The sequence below is a fragment of the Chelonia mydas genome, chromosome 10, assembly GCF_015237465.2.
Source record: "Chelonia mydas isolate rCheMyd1 chromosome 10, rCheMyd1.pri.v2, whole genome shotgun sequence".
NCBI classification, from domain to species: domain Eukaryota; kingdom Metazoa; phylum Chordata; order Testudines; family Cheloniidae; genus Chelonia; species Chelonia mydas.
In genome coordinates, this window is record NC_051250.2 from 7,647,080 (window position 1) to 7,661,945 (window position 14,866).

The window sequence follows — 14,866 nt, forward strand, 5'->3', positions numbered from 1 at the left end:
GGCAGACGGTCACCAAGGCTGCCAAATTTCCCTCCGCATCCCCCAGAACCCTTCTCCATTGTGACACGAGCGGCTTGCGTCAGCGCCGCCGTGGCTGGAAACAGCAGGGCTGACGATGACATTTGCTGCCGAGCCCCTGACATTGAACTCAGCCAGTTAGAACATCGGGTGTCTCGCTGGCAGAAGCAACCGCTCGGCTTCGACACCGCCAGCCAGCACGGGGACAGGGGAGGGAGGGGAATGAAAAAGCAGAAGCAGCAGCCAGACAGCTGCCGCCTCCTCCTCCTTTTGTGCAGAAATGTGTTTTTGTTTGTCAGTCAAACAGATTGTTTCCCCCTTCTTCACAGGCCAATTGTTTCTGCTGCCACGAGATAAGGGATTGAAAAGGGCTATATTTTGATGGTTCTGAATCTGGGACCTCAGAATTGGAGGGTAGACATCGAGGGGGAGGAGATTCATGTTCAAATTGTCCCTTTTTTTTCCCTTTCTCCCGCCTGGAAGCTGCTTCTGCCTCCCAGCTCTCCTGCTATTTAATCTCCGCGTCTCTGGTGCACTCCGGAGGTTTATGCAATTTCGTCTTCTTTGCACCAGCTGCCGAGAAGAGTCCTTCTGTCACCTCGCTGGTCTCTCGCCACGGCTCCTCCCTCCGTCCTCCCACTGAAAAATACCAGCAGAGCGTAGCTGGACCCACTGCAGACGTACATCAAAGGGTGAGGCCATGGTGAGGTTGTCCCCCTGTGATGAAGATTTTGTGCAGGAAGCTCCTAGGAGGGTCATTGCCCTCAATGGGCTTGGACAGTAAATGGAGACGTGGAAAGAAACTAGTTCGTAGGAACAAGACTTCATCCCAAGAAGATCAGGACTAGCAAAAGGCCAGCCTAGGACAGGCCACCAAAACAGTTTGTTGACGTCCAAGTTCAGCTGGAGGGAGCATCTTCTGCAATAACTCATCTTGGCTGCTTCCCCAAAAATTAATACTGGTGATATTTAGGCCGATTACACCGAGTTTCTGGGACTGTGGAGAGATGAGAGGCTGGGGCTGAGACCCACCAAACTCTGTATTATTAGGATAAGTAAATTATTTATGTTATGGGAGCACCCAAAAGACCCAAACAGGACCAGGGCTTGTGGTGCTGGACTCTGAACAGATACAGATAAATAGAGTCCCTGCCCTAGAGGACTTCCATCTAAGATATTGGGTCGCACTGAAACTTGTGGGGATCAGTCACTGATGTGAAGGCCCAGAGCGAGAGTCCCTTTGCTCCTGTATACTGGTCACATCTTGTTTAATTATCCAGTGCTCAGGAGCAGAGGGAGGGCTTTGCCTCTCATCCTCTGGGGATCACAGCCTGGAAGGGGCCAGCGCGGTTCATATCCAGCTCATAAGCCTCTCAGAGCTGAGGCTTGAGGAGTGAGATTCACTCAATTAATTTTGCTTTGGCAAAAAGTCCATTTTTATTGCTATTTCATGCCTTCAGTATAGATTTTCTCTGCTCGTCTCAAAGGGATAATAAAACCCGACTCGTTCTTTTTATAAGAAGTCTCACCCTCTTGCATTGGGCTGTCGTGTTCCCCACCTATACATGCAAATTTAAAGGCAAAGAGTTGTCATTTAAAGACAAAAAATGACTCAGAAAGCCAATCTGTGAGCAAAACCCATCGTACCCAGGCACTCAAACTAGGGCACCCAAACTTGGTGACATCAAGAGCTGCCCTGTCAACGTCTAACTGGCCTAGAATGGAGCAGCCTGGAGCTGTCCATCCTATTTATTAGGGTGGCGTGGCCTGGGAGACAAGTCCTAGCAGGCCATGCTCCATCTTGCTTCAAAACCGCTAAGATCAAGATGGCCGAGGGCCTATAGTATTCATGGGCCGCACTCCCACATTACAGGTGACGGCCACTTGGGCTGCATTCAGCTCCTTGTCCACACTTTGGCTGTCCTTGCTGTAAAAAGTTCCACCTGGATGTGCTAGGCCTGATTCCCTTCTACCTTACGCCTCGGGCCCTATTGATCATTGCTGGGCAGTGCTGACACAAAGGGGTCAGAGGGCAGGTGTCATGGTTTCCCCGGGGGAAGATCCCTGGTGCATGTGTCCCTAATGCCAGGAACAGAGCTGGCTCCAGGAACAAGGAGTGTTGCAGCGTGGGCTGGGGATAGGGCGTGTGTGGGCTGAAGGAGAGGGGACAGGAGCTCCCTCCAGCTATTCCATCCCCCTGCAAAACCCTATTGGGGCCCCTGCAGCAGGACTGTGATTTAAGGACGTCCCTCAGAGTTGCCCTAGCCTGCATTAGGGGTCACAATGAATAAGGGAGGTGCAAACTGTCTCTCGTCTGCTGCTGCCAGCGCATGGGTGGTTCCTGGTGTTGTCACGTACATGAATGGGAAGCGGGTGTAGGACGGCACCATTCCGACATGGCAGCGTTTTCACACTCAGGGTAAATGACAGCCCAAGGTGCAGGGCAGTGGGGAGTCGGGTGTCAGCAGCTGATATTAATAAGGAGAAGACTCCAGCTGAAACAAAGTCACAAAGTCTGAGTTTCCCAGCTGTAACTGTATGTTTGATACAGCAACCTGCATCTGTGGGCGTAACCATGCGGCAGGACCTACCTGAAAACACCGGGCCCGATTCTCCTGTCACTTACGCTGGCGTAAATCAGGAGTAAATGCCAATGGAGTTAATGGGGCAACATCTGTACAAAACCAGGCAAGGCCATGACTACAGGGTGGTGTTTTGCACAAATGTAGCTATATCAGCATAGCTGCATCAATGCAAACTGTTAGCACAGATAGCCTGCACTGGTTTCAAATGGGGCTTCTCTCTGTATAGTCCAGGCTAAAGTGAGCGGCAAATCAAGCCCCGCTGCTGAGGATCTGACTATTTACGGTAGATTATAAATGTGAAAGTTTGAGAGGAATAATGTTTTTGGTCTTTTTGGCCCCCGCACCTCCTTTTCCAACCCAGCCTGTCAGCTGTTCTGTCAGGTCACTTTTACACTTCGTTCTGTGAATGCAAAGCCTGTGGTGCAGGCATGCCGCACCCGCAGCGAGAGGAAACCCACAGATGGGTCTGCTCCTGCAGGTGTGGCTGCAACTGACAAAAGTTTTAAAGGTAGCCTGCGCTGGAATGGGGGAAAACGATAAGAGCGAGAAAACCTGTGAGAATAAAACCCTAGTTAACTGAAACTCTCGGGGTCCGGAGGTCGGTTACTGGCACGTCGCCTAGGGCTCAGTTTCACAGTGCTTTCAGGAGTTCATGCATCTGAAGCTGCAGCCTGTTCTACCAGTTAAACAAACCCTCTAGTATCCCAAAAGTTCCGGTGTTTTCACTGACCAGTGCGTGAGCAGGATTCACAGCTCACCTTCCCTTGTCTTTAACAGCTTAGCACTAGGTGGTTACAAAGATGTAATTAAACTAGGGATGGTCCTGAATGTAAAGCCTAGATCTAAACAGGCCTGTATTTTGGAGAAGTTTGGCTGTGGATCCAAACTTCATTGGTGAGCCCTATATGGACTGGAACCAAAACCCAGATCTGAATATCCCCAGATAAGAACCTAATGTTTGCAGCTCAGAAGGAGGTTTAATGCAGGAGAAAAGATTGGTTTTTCAGGGCTCTCAATGAAATAACACGTGAGGTCCCATCTACAAGGATAAGCCTCTAGGCTGCCTTCTTCCAACCTGTGGTTCCCCTCACTTGGGTTCTGGCACCAGTTTGTGGAGGAAATCAAAATGGACCCAGTTACTCAATCTACAGAGTAGCAGTAGAGTGGCTCAGAGATAATGGGTGGTGGGGACTTTTGGGAGAGGCAAACCATTTACCTGAGTGCGTGGTGTGTGTGAGAGACAGCAGGGCCCCTTAAAATACACGTTTAGGAGCAGTTGACCTGCCTAGATGAACCCAGAAACTATTTCCTGATAGCTGTGGATTCTGAACAGGAACACTGTGTGGATTTCCAACTATACCGGGAGATACATCTTACGGGTGAGACATTGGACACAGGTCCCCAGCATGGGTGGTCTCTTCACGAGACAAGGATGGTATCTGTAGTTGTCTTGTAATTAAATTCCCAATTTAGATCTATTCTACTTCTCTAAATTTCCCCATGTAGCTTCAAGCGGGTGTAGTATTCTTCCTCATTTCCTGTTCGAAACAACTCATGTCGCGCCCCAGAGGAAGCTGCATTTCAGTGGTTGTTGAAGTGACCCCAGTGCAGCCTGCAAAGCACTTTGCAGGCCTCCTGGACAAAAGGCAGTAGAGAAACATTAAGTCATTGTCATTATATCACGCGGCCATTTTTAAAGCCCTGTCTTAACGTAGTTGGGGACCTGGGTCATCCTTATGTCAGTGGGAGATTCAGTGGGGTCGGAGAGAGACCTACCATAAAACAGGTTCTTTTCTCCATTTTTACAGGCTGCTTAATATCCTTTTCTAACCCATCCCCCAACGTAGCTCAAGCTGCATTTTCATCAGCCATTGGTGCAATGGCTGAACGGTTAAGGCATAACTACAGTCCTGAAGGTTTACATTTGAGTCTCGCTCGATCTCACACTGAAAGGTCACCTCCAGTTCACCCAGCTGCAAAACGGGTACCCAAACCATCAGCTTAGGGCAGCCAAAGGCAGTGGGAGGTGATGCAGGCCACATTGCTTCCTCCTGTCCCTTGGCTGTGAAACAGACATGCTTCAACCACATCAGCTCAATGAGCCAATGGCTCAGGGGAACTTTGATTGGTATAAACTAGGGAAGTCCAGCGCTTAGGACTGGGAAATCAAAACTTCTGGGTTTTAGACCTATCTCTGCAACTGACCCATGGTGAGACCCTGGGCATAACTGCTCCTGTCCCTCTGCTTTCCAGTCTTTGCAAATGGGGATAAAAATGTCATTTTCCCCATTTTAAAGTGTTTTTAGGAACAATAAATGAGAATGAAAATCCTTCCTGTTACGGTGCCCTTGGCACTGATCATTACGTGACCCAAGACCCACAGAGCCGAACACGACTCACAGACCATCCCCTCCATCACAACAGCAAGGACGATGTCTCGAGTTCTAGCACTACATTGGTTCTGTTCAGATGTTATCGGGGGGGGGGGGGGGCAGAGCTGTATCCCTGGGGTGGGTAGGATCCTGTTCCTCACAATGTGCTATCAGGGAGGCACTTTTACCCGTAGCGCCAAAGACACAGACCTGCAGCGGGAGGCAGCTGCTGGGCGCTGAAGGGTCTTTACAGCTGGCTGTAGGCAGGAGCAATTGGATCTGCCCTGTGAGAGGCCCTGCACCTTTGGGGGCCCCAATGTGATTACACACCATGGCCATATGAACCCAGCCTCCGCCAGGCCTCTGGGACACTCCCCTAGCTGGAGACCCCATCTCTGTCTCAGGCTGAGTACAGGGCTCCATTCTGAGCAGTCAGAAGAGGCCAGCTGGAGGGGCAGGTTGCTTGGGAGCCGCCACAAAGGGGGCAGAGGTAGGGCCCACTGGCCGCCGCAGGCTTTTGCAAAGAAGGGATTGATCGTGTCTCGGGGGCGGCTTGGCCGTTCCTGTCCAGGCAGCAGGGAGCAAACACACACCCCAGCAGTTCCCCTCCTCTGACGTCAATTAAAGGCTCCGACAGGTCCGCGACGTCAGCCAAGATGTATTGCAAACAGATGGAAAGCCCTTGAAAAGTCTATTCCTCGCGGAAGGGAAATAATATACAGTGTCTCCTTCAGGCTGACACTCGGGCCGCCTGGTGCAGGGGGGCTGTCTACTCGCTATGGAGCGGCCTCGGGGCTCCCACTACCTTTTCTGTCTGCGGATTTCTCTGCAATAGCCAGCGCTGCACAAAAAGCAGGTCTGCGGCTGAAAAATCTGCTCCAGCAGAAGAGGTAGACGGGGGATGCCCGGGCTCCCAGGCCGGAGGTCCTCAAACTTTACTGTCAAAATGCAAACTTCTGTCTCGGTCCTCGGGGGGTTGGTTCAGAGTCTCCCTGCGCTGGCCCCGGCCTGGGAATTGCAGCAGGAGGGAAAGACCCGCTGTCTTGTTCCTCCCCACAGGAGCCAGGCACGGGCAGACGCCGGGTTAGGCTCGTGGGGGTGGGTGGAAGGGAGAGAAGCGCAGCTCGGGGGCTCCCTGGAAAGTTGGCAGCAGGGCCCGGGCTGGGCTGGGCTGGGCCGGGCCGCCCCCCCGCAGCCTGGGAATCACGGGGGGCCCGGAGCACAGACCCCGCGCGCCCAGCGGCTGGGCTGCAGCCGGCCGGCCCGCTGCGACGTGGAGTCACTTGCAGCCAGGGGCTCTCGCCTCCCCGCGGGGCCCCGGATCGGTCTCCGGAGCCGGGCAGCAGCGGAGGCAGCCGGAGCCAGAGTAGCTGTCCCCGACCCCCCCCCCACACACACACACCCACACCCCCGCTGGCTGCTCCCCGGCGCCTTCTCCGCCAGCCCGGCCCGGAGCCCCAGGGCACGCTCGGGCCTCGCCTCCCCGGGGAGCCGCTGCCGCAGCCCCGTGCGCTCCGCTCCGCTCCGCTCCCCCCCGAGCCGGGCGAGGCTCCGCCGCTCTTACCTCGCTCCGCCGCCGCTCACCGCAGGCGCCTAGCGGGGCAGCCGGGCCAGGGACGCGGGGCGCGGAAGCTCCTCCGGTGCCCATCCATGGGAGCGCCCCCCGCGGCCGGATTTCCTCCCCGCCTCGCCCCGCTCTGCTCCCCCGGCGAGTCCCGCGGGCAAGTCAGGGACTGCGCCCCCCTGGCTTGGCCCCGCTCCGCCGCCGCTCCGCCTGCAGCCGAGCGCGCTCCGGCGCGGGTGTCGATGGCAGCCCGATCCCACTTCGCACAGGAAGGGCGAGCGGGCGAGGAGGGGGGGAGAAGAAAGTTAGAGGCATGGCTGGATGCTGTCGGAAGTGCACGCTCATGTTTCCCTCCGGGGAAATCCAGGTGTTCTGCCCGGGCCGACAGCCCCATCTGCCGGCCGGCCGGCTTGCCCACGTGGCCCTGCCCGCGGGTGCCTCGTCCTGGTGGGTCTGCAAAGCTGCCCCGCCGTGGGGCCGGACCTCCCAGCCGCAGCCGTGCCAGCCCGCCGGGGGTACCCCGCCCGCGGCCTCCCGCAGGACGCTTGGAGCCACGAGCGACCAACTCAAGGCGGGGGTTGGCTTAGGAAAGCCGGACTTTTAGCTGGAGACAGGGCACTGAGGCGGCTTATTGCAGCTTTTTGGGAAGCTGCCTCTCAGTGGCAGTTTTGCTGTTAGAATTTAATAGGGCTTTCAGAGTTCAGCCTAGGGGAAGGAGGGATGTATTTGGATCTGAAAGTTCATGTATGGGTAGATGAACTTCTCCTCAGATGGAAGTGCCTTGAGAGGTGATACATCCACAGCCAGGTGGGGTCACCATGCTGCACCCTCTGGCCACTTGGGGGAGGTTTTATATACTCCGGCTCCAATTCTCCTTCCAAAAGAATGGTGAAGTGAAGGAGAATCTCCATTAGCAGGGCAGGGGCCTAGAAAATCCAGACCAATAAAGAACAGGCTTCTGTCGGAGTGGTAGGACTACCATCTACGCCAGGGATCGGCAACCTTTGGCATGCGGCCTGCCAGGGTAAGCCCCCTGGCGGGGCCAGGCCGGTTTGTTTACCTGCTGCGTCTGCAGGTTCAGCCGATCACAGCTCCCACTGGCCATGGTTTGTCGTTCCAGACCAATGGGGGCTGCAGGAAGCGGTGCAGGCTGAGGGATGTGCTGGCCCCCGCTTTCTGCAGGCCCCACTGGCCTGGAACGGCGAACTGCGGCCAGTGGGAGCTGCGATCGGCCAAACCTGCAGACGCAGCAGGTAAACAAACCGGCCTGGCCCCCCAGGGGGCTTACCTTGGCGGGCCGCGGGTCAAAGTTTTCCAATCCCTGATCAACACTTTACCTTGAGTTCCAGAATTATAAACTCATAACTGAGTGGCAAGACAAAATGGTATTTGTCTAGGTTGGCCTGGCATCTTGACAGTTGTATCTTTGCATGGAGTCAGCTTGAAGGAGGTAGGGTGCAGTGGGGAGGCAGGACAGAGGAAGCATATTACGTGATGAAAATTGGCTGTAGCCCGCTGCACTGTCTAATGCTTATTTTGTATTTTCCTTATCATGGAGTACTTTGTTAGCATCATAAGATCTTTATGTTTAGTGTCTGCAGCTAGTTAACTGTTTGCATGCCGGAGTGGGTGTAGCAATGTTCACTGAAAATACCTTATTTCTATACATTAAGGCCCATAGTACACATCTGTTTTCTATTAGGACTTCTCTATTAACACCCCATGTTTGCATTAACCCTAATGGAAATTCCAGTAGGCCTCCGCAGGCTGCTCCCTCCCTAGCCTTGGCCAAAGAAGGCTGTAGCAAGGGAAACCGTGGCTCTCTGCTGCAGGGATGGTGTGTCTCTGTTTGTAGAGCACAACACCCTGGGCCTCAGTCTTGACAGGCCTTTTGGTGCTACAGTAACTTCAAGGTTTGATAATCATAACTGAGACACTGAAAGGGACTCCAAAAGGAATTAATAGGCCTTTGGGTGCTATCCCTTCTCCCCAGCCCAGCTGCTACTTGTGCTTTTAAAATCACATTTTCCCATTTAAACAGATATTTTTCTCTCCCATGTTTTTTGCAAAAGCCCCAAACAGAAGAGGGCAAAGTGCCTGTGCTCAGAGTGCTGTGAAATGTGAAGAGGAAACAAAGTGAAACAGGCAGTTTCCACGATATGCTATGCATCCGATGAAGTGAGCTGTAGCTCACGAAAGCTCATGCTCAAATAAACTGGTTAGTCTCTAAGGTGCCACAAGTACTCCTTTTCTTTTTAAAGTGAAACACAGAGGCTGTTTTTCCTCTATTTCCTTAGTGACAGCCATTGTAGCCTTGGCTAGTAGCAATAGTGCGGGGGGAAACCATTTGTAGACAGATGTATGATTTTTAAGTTAATAATTTCCATTTAATCACAGAGCTGGCCATCATATAATCCCCCGTGCCTGCCAAAGCAAGTAACAGTGAGCAGGTGGTGTAGGGTTCCTGCAGGCCAAGGCATTTGGCATGGATGTCCTGGCTGACTCACCTGTGCTCTCTGGCACTAGTCTGACAAGGAGAGGTTGTTTCTTTGGTTTGAGTTTTAACAGATCTTAGCAGCTGTGTGCATTTCGGGTTCAGCACGTCCCTTTTGAAACCAGCCAGACATGCAGATGGAGGCCAATAGCAGGAAATACCTGCAGCTTTGCTGCTTCCCATTGCTAAAATCAAACAACAGCGAAAGTGTTAACAGGGCTTCTGCCCTTTTCTATGCCGCAGAATAGCAATCCCAGGAAGAAGGGGTCTCCAAACGAACAACACAAGCCATTGTTTCTTAAACTCTTGGGATACTAATTGAGGTCAGCCTGTCATTTGACTCCAATCACTATTTAGACTGGTCTAATCCCAGGCTTTTAATAGGAACCGAGCAATTGCTATACAGGGATCCATCTAGTACAGTATCCTGTCTATGACAGTAGCCCAGAACCAGTTATGGGATATTCTGCCCCCAGGGAAATTTTTCTGCCAGCCCCCAATAGTTAGAGCTTGGTTTATGCCTCAGGGCTTATATCTTTTCCAAAGCTCTTGTTTATATTTTTGGTGGTTACTATTATAGCTCTGACAGGTTTCAGAGTAACAGCCGTGTTAGTCTGTATTCGCAAAAAGAAAAGGAGTACTTGTGGCACCTTAGAGACTAACCAATTTATTTGAGCATAAGCTCAAATAGCTTATAGCTCTGGATAGTCTTGTTATCTATACACAGATCCAATCCTTTTCTGAATCCTACCTAGCTCTTGGCCTCAGTGATGCCATGTGGCAATGAGTTCCACTGGCTGGTTGTGGATTGCGTGAAAAAGTATTTCCTTTGATCAGTGTAAACTCTGCCACCTCTCAATTTCCTCAAATAGCTCCTTGCATATATACCTTACATTTACATCACACCTGTTAGCCCCAAAGATTCAATAATTCTTTTTTTTTTTTTAAAGCACCAGGCATGTGATTTTGCAAACCATTTTGTACTCAAGTATTTCCGTAGAAGTCAATGGGCTTACTTGTGTGAAAACGTTTTATTCCTGTGAGCAAGGGTTTCCAAGCTCTGCCCTATATGTATTCCAGAAACAACAAAAATTATTTAAAGAAACAATCAAGGCTGCCAAGTGGTAACAGTGTATTTCCCTATCACATCATCTATAAGAACAAGGAAATTAAAATCTAAGGACTTTGTCAATCTTAAATTGCCCACATAATAATAGTGCCTATCTTCTCTTAGTTCTGTGTTTTTACAGTGCCTAGCACAATGTGTCCCTGGTCCAGACTGGGTAACCCTGGGCCCTATTACAATGCAACATAAATAAGAATAAACAATACTACATTATTCTGATCAAGTACAAAGCAATGCGTATTTCATCACAGCACAATAAACTGAACTCCAACCCATTGTTTTCTTTTTCTCCCGATTATGAATCTTTCCTATCTTAATTTCTATATCTTACTTATTTTCCTTCCAGGGAAACTGTTGAATGGGAGATATAAGATAACATATTTTTGGCCTGAGCGTTTAGCCAATTTTTGGAGCCTCGCTGGGTTTTTCTATTTGGAGGAAAAATTGACGAGATGAGTATTTATAAATTGAAAATAGTTGTTTTTGGCTGACATAACTGCTGTTTCTTTAGAATAACATTGAATATGTACAATATAACTCTCTGGTATTTTTGTGGATATGTTCTGTATGGGCTTGTATTTGAAGTTGATCAATATGTGTCATTAATATGTACATACAAAATTTTGTATTTTGAGATTGCTGATGAAGGAATCATTTTTATTTTGGGTCAGAGATAAGGTTGTTATATGTATATATGTATGTATATGCAATTCTAAGCCAGAACAACGTGTTTCTATTTATCATTTATGCCATGGTGGATTCATGGTGTCCTTGGCTGTTCCTTTCCTTGCTTTTAAGAGCTTCTGCTTTTACAAATGATGTGAAAGTAAATACATTTCTGTCGCTTAGTGACCTTAACTGGGGTTCTTTAAACAAAGTTTTTTTTGTTTTTGGAATTTCCCAGGTTTTTTATTTTTAAACATCTCTCATTTTTTCTTTTGTGTCGCTAAAGCTGAAGATATCGTTTATAAATGTTAACTAACTGGAATGGAAGGGTCAGATAGCTAAATGAAAGAAGTAAGCAGAGCTGTCCAAGCTAATGAGGGCTGCCAACCTACCTCTAAAATCCCCTAGCAGCTTTGAAATTGGAATGAAATGACTATCCGTGAAAATGCCCTGTCCACAAGCAACTCACTACCCCAGTAGCTTCGCTTTGGGCACTGGAAGACCTTGTTTTTAATAGGGGCCATCATCAAATATATTCTGTATTCTTTCTTTTTCCCGACTGCTTCAGAGGCAGAGAGCCTTGTCTAATCTTCCAGCACCAGCCATTTCTAAGACATTTTCCTACTCGTGTCCTTGGAAACGGCCTCTTTCACCAACCAGTATCAAAGTCTACCTCTGGCTCAAATGTGGCCTAATGTGACCTTGTTAGGCAGATAGAGGGGTAGAGTGTTAGGGTCTGTCTTCACCGCAGAGTTAGCCTAGACACTTACTCAGGTGTTGCCTGTAACCCGCCTCCTTTCCACACACCAAACCTTCTCACCTGACTTCAGTGATGCTTTCAATGACCAGGTGCCTGGCCCAGCTGGGGTGATAGACTTGAGCTTGGGTGCTGCTTTCACTTCTGCTGGTAACTGGCAGTGTAGATGCCGGCTAAGGTGCTGATTGTCCTGCGAGGCATATGCAGGGAACTGTGGGAAGGCACCGGGGGACTGACAAGAGCTCCTACAATTTCCTGGGAAAAAATCCTAGATCAGCCCAGCGTACTGCAGCGCAGAGAGCACCCCAAAGTCCTAGCGGCACACATGGTGAAGGAGCGCAGCCCCAGTGTGGACACAGTAACTCGGGTCTGCCTGTGCCGTGGGGCTGCCTACCCGACAGCTAGGCTAACCCTGGTGCTGATCACCTGGGCTAACTCAGCAGTGAAGACACCCCCTTAGGTGCTTGGCCAAGACTTGGTCGAGGAGCTGAGCGCCGTGTTTTGGGCCATTGCGGTCGTTTTTAAGAGAGGCTTTCCCAGCAAGACGCAAGTCAGAGCTGGACCCTGGCAGCCGCAGAACGCTAGCTAACCTCTCTCTCCAGCGATTGCTGTGGCCACTTGTAGGAAGAGAATCACTTCCAGATGGAAGCCCCTGGGCTGGTTTTGTTCAGAGTGTGAGGGATGGAAGTGTCACTCGCAAAGGGGCATCATCACCGACTTGGGGGCTGGAGGAATGAGGAGAGAGAAAGGCATAGAAATGAGAGCAGCAGCAAATCTGGTAGATCCGATAGGAAAACAACCATCTCATGCAGAGAGCTGGGGTCTAACGCACAATGGGGGGGGGGGGGTGTATGTGTGTGTGTGGCATATATTGTGTGGTGGAGACACCAAGTCAAAGCCCTGGAGTCCCTCCTCCTTTGATCCGTGTCCCAGGGCCAGCTTTGCAATTTGCAAGTCTCCACGCCCTAGTACGGTCACAAGCTGCCAGAGGGGGTGGGTTTGGACCCTGAGCTCCCTCCTCCTTCTTCAAGGAGGGGGACAGAGCAACAAAATAAGTCAAGGCTCCGGAGGGACCCAAGCCTGCACTTGTGTTTTAGGCGGTCCCTGCTGTGTAGCCAAGGGGATTTTCCCAGGCTTGGGAGGTTGAGCTCAGAAGGGAGGGAGACAGGAATCTGACAAGATTAGGGGGGGTGAAGGCCCCAGCTGAGCCAGCCTGCATTTGAGTCTCAATAGATTTCAGAGGCTTCAAATATGTTTTCAGATGAAAGCTGCTCCGAGCCCCTCCCCCGCAAAGGCAGGTCAGTGCAGGAAGCTCCATGCATGGAGAGATGCTGCAGGCACCAGATTTGTTTGACTTTCTTGTTATTTTGCTTAAAAAAAACCCCAACCAAACCCACCACCACACCAAGAAAGGAAAGAGCTTTAATAAGCCCAGAAGATGTCACCATAGTAACAGAAATCAGAGCCACTCCAAGGATTCTGCCGCCTGGGAAGGAGATAAAATGTTTTCTATCGATCGCTGTCGGGAAAGTCACTGTTGATAAGCCATCCAAGGCGAAATGGGAGCAGACATAGGAAAACAGGAGCTCTTCAAATGAGTCTCCAGATGCTCCCACAATCTCCCCCGCTTTGCAGTTTGGGGTCGGAGGGAATCAATTGCTCCTTTGTAGCGAGAAGATTTCCAGTTCTCCCACTTTGCTGTGTGTGTTTCTGTGTCCCTGGGTGGGTGTTTGTGTTTGTCTCCCTTGGGGTGAGGTTGAGAGGAGAGCTGGGGCGGGGGGAAGTGGGGGAGCATGGGTGCAGATGTTTTATGGGTGTCTGTGCACGAGCCGTAATTAACACACAGTAGAAAGCCCTACATAATTCTCCCATTTAGCAGCTTTTCAGTATGAAAAAGTGGCTAAACTATCTGTTTTAGGACTATCCTAAATAAAGAGGCTGCAGGTGACTTTTCACCCACGCTTCCCCCACTGCTGTTATCAGGCATGTCACTGCAGCGTGGGAGGAGAGAGAGAGAGAGAGAACCTGGCTGTGTCCGCATGGAGGATATGTCCAAAATTACCCCACTCAGACCTCCTTTTACCACTGGGGCTAACAGCAAGGCAGCTGAATTGGTGCTAGCACTGGTGGGGAATTTTTGTTTGGTAAATTTCCCCTTTGCGGGCAAACCATGCATGTCTCAGGCCTGTATCTCCTCCATATCACCCTCTCCTAGGTGTTTGGCTGTGGTGGGGGGGAGTTTGGAGGGGTTCAATCCAGCTTTATCTCTATCACAAAACCCATCCCTATGGCTAGTACTAACTGTTCCCCTCCTTGCCAACCATCTCAGCCGAGAAGCCAAGGATGGAATGGGTCACTGAGACTGACGTAGCCTCTCGGCTTTGGAGCGGATCAATTCAGATTAGGTTTGAGGCACATCAGCGGGGCAGGTCTGGTGATAGATCGAAGATGTTGGTGTCCAGGCCTGCCATCCTGGTCTCTTTCCATTCCTCTTGGCTGTGGTCACCCCTTTGATATCCATCCAATATGCCCATCACTGTCACTTGGGCTGGGCTGTTCTGTAGCTGTCTCATAAATACCAATATTTGACCGTCCCCTTCCCGTGGCAATGCCTGGGAAGCCCGCTAGCTGTCTGGTGACTGTTTTTCAAAGCTCTGCTCAGCAATGGGGGCTGGCCTGCGTGTCCTTTGAAGAAATGGGAAATCCTATTATCTGCTCATTCTTTTCACAGCATGAGACCTCAGAGCATTCACCAGGAATGGAGTGTGGTCTGCAGCTCAAAGCCCCGCACCACTTGGGCTCGGCTCCCACTGAGATGTGAAGGTCCCCGGGTCAGCACCTGAGGGTGGGCAGCCTCTCAGCTCTGCTATCCATATTCATGTAGCTGGAGTGGGAGCACTGGGAGAGGGCAGGGAGACAGATGGGAGCGCAGACCAGGAGAGAGCAGCTGAACCGGGGAGCAGAGAGCAGTCAACCATTCCTTAACATCGCAGCGCAGAGTTTGTAGGTGTTGGGCCTTGCGCATTCCTGATCATCACCCTTCATTGGGTGGCAGCCACTGCCTATGGGGACCCAAGGGAGCTTGTGTATGTGTGTGGGGCTGGGTCATTTCTTTAACCCCTTGAGCACCACAGCTGAGCACATGCTGCCCAGGTAGCAATGTGAGAAACCTGAAATACCTGTAAGGCGGCAGACATCAGTAGGGCAGGGAAGGAGTTAACCCATGTTACATTCTCTGCTGCTGGCAATTGGCAGCAATAAAAATGGGCAGTGAATTCGGGTCT

The 14,866-nt window shown here is 51.0% G+C and overlaps 1 protein-coding gene across 2 annotated transcripts in view; it reads right to left on the reverse strand.

Moving 5' to 3' along the window:
* The window catches only part of RAI1 (retinoic acid induced 1), a 136,902-nt gene extending 130,054 nt beyond the window's left edge, over positions 1–6,848 (reverse strand). For both annotated transcript variants that reach the window (XR_006284141.1, XM_043523381.1), the window contains exon 1: positions 6,540–6,848. The gene's annotated coding sequence lies outside the window, so the exon portion shown is untranslated. The remainder of the gene's footprint in view (positions 1–6,539) is intronic.
* Between the last annotated feature and the right edge of the window lie 8,018 nt (positions 6,849–14,866).